At 60.7% G+C, this 6,288-nt stretch overlaps 1 protein-coding gene across 1 annotated transcript in view; it reads left to right on the top strand.

Moving 5' to 3' along the window:
- Positions 1–278: 278 nt before the first annotated feature.
- THRA (thyroid hormone receptor alpha) overlaps positions 279–6,288 on the top strand; it is a 24,673-nt gene continuing 18,663 nt past the window's right edge. Inside the window, exon 1 of the mRNA XM_040245452.1 lies at positions 279–418. The gene's annotated coding sequence lies outside the window, so the exon portion shown is untranslated. The remainder of the gene's footprint in view (positions 419–6,288) is intronic.

The following is a 6,288-nucleotide window of genomic DNA, read 5'->3' as shown; positions in this document are numbered from 1 at the left end:
ACTTCTGCCTGAGCCGCCTGGAGTGGGGAGGGCGAGTGCGGGTCGGGAGGGGGCAGAGGCGGCCGAGGGGCGGCCGGGGAGCTGGCCGGGGTCCCGGGGCGCGGCGGGGGGCGGGGGGCGGGGGCCGACGGCGGCGAGGCGGCCTGCAGGGAGCAGCCGCGAGCCGGCTGGGCGCGCCGAGCCCGAGCCCCTGCCAGAGCGGGGCGGGGGAGGGAGGAGCCAAGAGCGGCCGCCGCCTCTGCCGGAGGAGCCGCGGGGCCGCCACACTCGCCCCCCGCCCCCCCGCGCTCACTCGCACTCACACCCGGGCGCAGGAGGCGGGCGGCCCGGGCCCCACCGGCCCCCCATGGACGCCCCCGGCACGGGGCGCTGAGACCCCCGCGTCGCTGCCCAGCCCGGTCCAGCGCGCCACGCCGAGGTAAGGGGGAGGGAGCGAGGGGGCATTAATATGCAAATGCCTCGCGATTGATTATGCAAAGCCGCGGGGCTCTCTGGCCAGCTCCCAGGCGGGCTGGGGGCGTCCGGGGGGTACCCGCGGCCAGTCTCAGCCTTCCCGGGCGCCCCAGTGACCCTGTCACTGGCCGGGAGCTTGCAGCTTCAACGCCCTGGGGAAGGGAGGCGTTGCTGGGAGGTCGGTGGGCCCCGAGGTTCGCCGGCGGAGATGGCGTCCGGGCCTCCCCCTCGAGGGCCCGCCCGGCCTCTGTCCGGCCGGTCCGCTGCGCATTCCCGGGCCCGGCCCCGCTGCCGGCCGCCGGAGCTCCCCCGCCCGCCGCGCCGCGGTTTGTTTACGGTGCGCTGGAGGCCTGCCCCCCCTCCAGCTCCCACCCCCAGCCTCCCAGGCCGAGGCCGAGTGGCGTTTGCAAGGCTACCTCCAGCAGCGGAGGGCGGTAGGAGTGGGGTGGGAGGTGGGCTTCCCCGGGGCCCAGGAGGTCTCCCCCCCCCCCACTTCACTCGCCTCCCCAATTGAACATGGCTCTCTGGTTGCAACACAACTAATTGCAAAAACGCGGCTGGGTGTGTGTGTGTGTGTGTTGGGGGGTGTATCTGAGGGTCCCTGGATAATTAGGGGAGTTGCAAGCTAGGGTGGTTGGGGAAGAGAGGGAGGAATGGGCCCGTGTTGTGTGCCACCCGCTTCCCTCCCCTTGCAACGTGTCTCTGGTGCCCCTTCTCTGCCTGGGGCCCTCCCTTGTCCAGTGTGAAGGTAAAGCCTGCGGGGTGGGGGTTATCGGGGCAATGGAGAGAGCTTCCCGTTTTCCCGGCGAGGGGGGTTTTGGGGGGGGTGGAGGTCTGGAAGTCACAGAAGGAAAACCAGTGGGATGGGAACCCACCCCTCAATGCTGGCTCAGGCCCCAGGAAGGGGAGGGATATGGGGGGCTGTGGTCCAAGATGAGGGGGAAACAAATGTGCCATGCAGACACAGAGATATGCCCACACACACGGCCACATGCACACCCAGGGACACCCAGGCAGACTCAAGGACAGGAACTGCTGGACACACCCACATGGGGGCAAGGGAAGAGGCACGCTGCCACTGCCCAGGGGAGCTCAGAAGGGTGGGACACACCCACGGGAGACCAACCCATGCACATACCCAGGCATAGGGTCACGGGGAGATGCTCTCATACACAACAAGGAGGAGTCCTGTCACCCACACAGAAAAAGTCACTATCGCCTGCATGCATGAACGCAGAGCAATTGCACACAGCCACACATTACAAAAGACCCTGTCACTCACAGGCACACACGTGCTCGCATGAGCCCAGTCACACAGGCATCATCGCCTTGCCGTGACAGTCGCTGTCACTTGGTCAAACGCAAACGCAGTTGCACATCAACCCACATATACGCAACTCAGCAACAAGTATTTTCCTGGACTCTTCCTGTGGCTTTCTGAGGTGCTGTGTACCACACACAAAAAAACCCTGCTCCCATAATGGTGGAAGGCACGCAGTCACTATAGATGACATTCTCGGTCTCTTTCCCTTGTCATCCCACCCCCTAGATGGTGAGCTCCTTGAGACCCAGGAGAATCACTGGAATTGCTCTGGATCCCACCCAGAGCCGAGCATAGGAAGTGCTCCGTAATCCTTTTTAATTGATTGACTGTGGGAACTCTGGACACAGGTGCAGGCATCTGCACATAGTCCCAGGGGCTCAGGTGCAGGAGGTACTCAGAAGGTTCAGGACCACACAGTCACAGGTCTACAACCCCGGATGCACACACTGTAGCTGTGCGGTCAGGCACACCCCTAGATGCACACGCAGTCGTAGACTTTTCCCCTCAAGCTTCCTCCTGCCTTCTTTTTCCAGGCTCTTTTTTTTATTTTTTGAGGGACAGGAAAATCAGAGCAAAGAGTAAGGGGGAGGGGGTTCTCGAGGGCCGAGTTAGGCACGTGAAGCAGTGTTAGGTGACTTCAGGAGCTGGGATGACCCTGGCTGCCGGGGGCGTGGGGTGGGGGGTGGGGTGGGGTGGGAAGGGAGTCTTGGGGATACCTGCCTCCTAGGGAGCAGCCCCCATCCCCACCCTGAAAGCACAGTGCCCCTGCTGGGCTCGTTGGTCTGGGCCATTACTGGGGATGCTCACCGGCCTCCCCCCCAGCCCCCGCCGAGTTCCTGCCTCCCACCAGGAGTCTGGCCCCTTTTCTCAGCTCTGCCCTCCTGTCTAAACTTGGAAGCCTCCCTTAGGAGGCCGTGTGCTGGTGAGTGTCTGGGTGAGTCTGTGTATTTTTGACTTGGAATTTTGCTCCACCACGGTCTCCGGGGCTCTGTCTCTCTGTCTCTTCTCTCTCCCCTTGCTTCTCCACCAGTCTGTAACTCCCTCTCACCCCGTCCCTATCCACCCCCCTCGCTGACCCCTGTTCTGGTGTCCATTTCTGCCACAGCCTCCATGCTCGGAGCTGGGAACCGGCAGTGATGGTCTCCATTCTTCTCCAGTTGCTAGTACTCAGACCCCGCCCCTCGGCCTGCCTGCCCTGCCTCTGGGGTCAGCGAGAGGTTGGGGTGGGGGGCGGGGGGCTCAGCTGGCTGCTCAGGACATCCTGCACTTCCTCAGCCCTGCAGCTGCGGCCAGCAAGTTTGGGGGGCTGCGCATAGGGGAAGAAGAGAAGGGGTCAACCACTACCCACGCTGACTTCTCAGGCCGGTGGGCTCAGCCTGGGTGGAAGGTCTGGGTGGGCAAGCCACGGATGGTTAGCGGAAGCTCCTTGCACACTGACCCACTGGAAAATAATCGCCCCCCCCGCCCAGGGGCAGTGGCGGGAGTTGGCAGGACCCAGCTGAGCAGGACTCACAATGGCCTTTCTCCACATCCCTGGCAGCTGAGACCCACCTCAGAGATGCCCAACAGCTGTGTCCGCTTTGCCCAGCCTCTGAGCCTGGTTCTGAGGGTACAGCTGCCCAGACTTTGTGTGGAGCTGTGTGAGGCCCTCTCCCATGGGCTGGCCCTTCACTTTGGGCTGGCAGGGCAGGCATTTCTTCCAGAGAGGAAATCTGAGCAGGGGGCACTTACCATTTCTGGCCATGCTCCCCTCTAACTGTGGTCTGAACGATGGATGAGGAGGTACTGGCATGGATTCCACCCTAGAGAATCCATAGCTGCTACAAAAAAGGGAAACTGAGGCTGGGTCACAGGGAACACATAGCTGGATGAAAGAACAAGGTATTGTTCCTCTAGCAGGTGATATGCTGTAATGGTTAAAAACAGGGTATATATGTGTATATATATACACACACATGGAGCTAGAGTGCCTGGGTTTGAATCCCAGCTCTGCCACTGGCAGTTGTATAATCCTGGGCAAGCAATTTAACCTCTCCTTTGCCTTATCTGTAAATTGAGGATGGTACTACCGACCTCATTTGGTTTTCTGAGGATTACAGCAGTCGGAATATATAAAATGCTTTTAAAAAGTGCCTGGTGCACAAGCACTGTATGTGTTAGCTGTTACAGCAAGGAAATCTGTGGGTCTGGGGTCCCCTGAATTTCTTGGAGAAGCTTGGTGGAGAATTGGATCTCCTGGACATTACAGGCATGAGGTGGGGGAGGTAGAGATAGTGGGTCCCTAATCTCCAGCCTCCTTGTCACCTCTCCATGACACCTCTCTCTCTCCCGCCAGGAGTTTGGGCAGCCTGGAGCCCCTCTGCCACCACTGTGCTTTCCTCCGATCCTCACCTTATTTAGCTGCTTCTTAAAGGAGCCCTTGGTATCTCAGCCTGGGACACACCTCCCCAGTTAGGGACAAATGCACGAATGTTTGGGCATCACTGCATCTCTGTTGGGACAAGTCTGAGCACTGGGAGTGTGGGAGAGGAAAAACAAGGAAAGCAGGCTCCTCTCCACAACCCCTCTCACTTCTTATGTGTGGAGTAAGTCACCCTTCCTCTCTCCTGGGGACCCAAAATCTCAGCTACCTACCTTCGAACTATCATGCAGGACCCACCCTTGGCTGACAGATTCCCCGCCCCTGCACGGAAGGGACATTAGTGTGGAGGGTGGGGGCAGTGAATAAGGAGGGTGTTGGGAGCAGCACCTGGGGGTCCAGGGTCTATCCTGGATTGCCTCTTATCCTCTGTGAATCTGGTGATAAAACTCTTCTCTCCACCCTCCATCCCTTTTATGCAGCTCCCCCAGGACAATGGGAGGGATAGGCCCTGTGGTGGGCCACTGGGGAACCTCTGGAGTGGCGGCGCTAATATCAACCCTAGTTCTCATGACTGCAAAGGTGCTTGGGGGACTTTTTGCCTCGTGGGGAAGGGAGGCATGCATGACCGTGGTGGGAAGACCACTGCCTAGGTGTTGGAGGCTGGGTTTTCACCACTTGCCAGTTGCTGACTTTGGGTTTAGGTTTTCGTAATCTGGAGACAGGGATGCCCACCTCGTGCGGAGTGAAGGCAAATGACATAACGTGAGATGACACCTGTAGTCAGCCCCTGTTGCGAGCTGTCACGGCCAACAAGGCCTGTGGATTCCCTTCTCTTCCCAGGGTCTGGAACGCTGCAGGGTGGGTGGGGACACACAGGCCACTTGGAACCAGAGACCGTTCTCAGGCTCTCAGAGGCGGCTGGGGCTGGTGGAGAGAGGACCGTGTGGTTCTCAGGCATGTGGTGTTGCTTGCCCTCCTCCCTGGCAGGCCACGGCTGGGGCACCAAAGGGGGGCCACCCTGTGGCATGCGGGGCTGTGAGGTGGTCCAGAGGGAGGCGTCAGTTCTCTGGGCAGACAAGGGGAGCAAGATGGAACTCACCAGTGCCCAGAAAACGCTATCTTTGCTCCCCTGCTTTGGAGGCGGGCACCCAGTCTGGGCACGGGGACTGGGGTTAAAGGTTAGGGCCAAGAGCACGCCTCTGGCACTGGCACAGCAGCGGGACTGGACCCAGCCCCCACGCCTCTTCGTCCTCCTCGCTTCCTCTTGTAAGGAGGAGATGAGCTCTCGGCTCCCAGAGCCGCCTGTTTCATTTTCTCTTTTACCCAGGCGCATGGGGCATAGGCGAGGGAAGGGGAGTGCGCGGACCCCAGGCTTTGGTGGCTATCGGGCGTCTTGGTACACAGCAGTGAGTGGGTGTGTTGTGCGCGCATCCATGTGTGCGCATTTTGTGCATGTGTGGGCCGGGGAGGGCTCTGACTATCCGCTGGAATGGGGTACCGGAGCCCGCGGCTCTGCGCATGCGGGGTGAGTGTGTGTGTCTGCACGTGTCCGTGTGTGTGCGGGCAGACTCGGCGGCTTTTACTTGCTCGCTCCCGCCTGCTCTCTCTCCCTCCCTCCCCTCTCTCCCTCTCCACTTCTCTCTCTCTCTCTCACACACACACACACACAATTTTCAATCTCTCCTCCCTTTTCCTCATTCCCTCCCTCCGTCTCCCTGCTCCTCTCTCCCCGCTTCCCTCTCAGTCCCTCCCCCCACCACTCCAACCCTGCCTGTGCCTGTTCGGCTTGGCTGGGGGCTATCTCTGCCTCTCTGGGGGTGCCAGGGAGAACATCCCCGCTTTTCGTTTCCCCTCGACCATTCCCTTCCCTCCTGGGCGGAGCTCCCCAGGGCTTGCAGACTCCTTTGTACCACCTCCCTGGAAGAGGGGAGTGGGGAAAGGAGGACCCCAGCCCTGTGCCCATGATGCCATCTGCAGTGAGCGCCTTGGCCCCGTGACATTCATGCCTCCAGCCTTCAGCTGCCCCAGCTCCCAGCTCCGATTACCCACTGGCTGCTGGGGGGGTGGGGGCAGGGAGAGCGTGCTCAGCCTGGGGGTGCTCCTAACTCTGCCTTCTTGGCTATTTGGATCTCCCTCTCCATTCCTTTTG

Source organism: Oryx dammah, unplaced genomic scaffold (genome assembly GCF_014754425.2).
Source record: "Oryx dammah isolate SB20612 unplaced genomic scaffold, SCBI_Odam_1.1 HiC_scaffold_8, whole genome shotgun sequence".
Classification (NCBI taxonomy): Eukaryota; Metazoa; Chordata; class Mammalia; order Artiodactyla; family Bovidae; genus Oryx; species Oryx dammah.
This window is presented reverse-complemented; position numbering and strand designations above follow the sequence as displayed.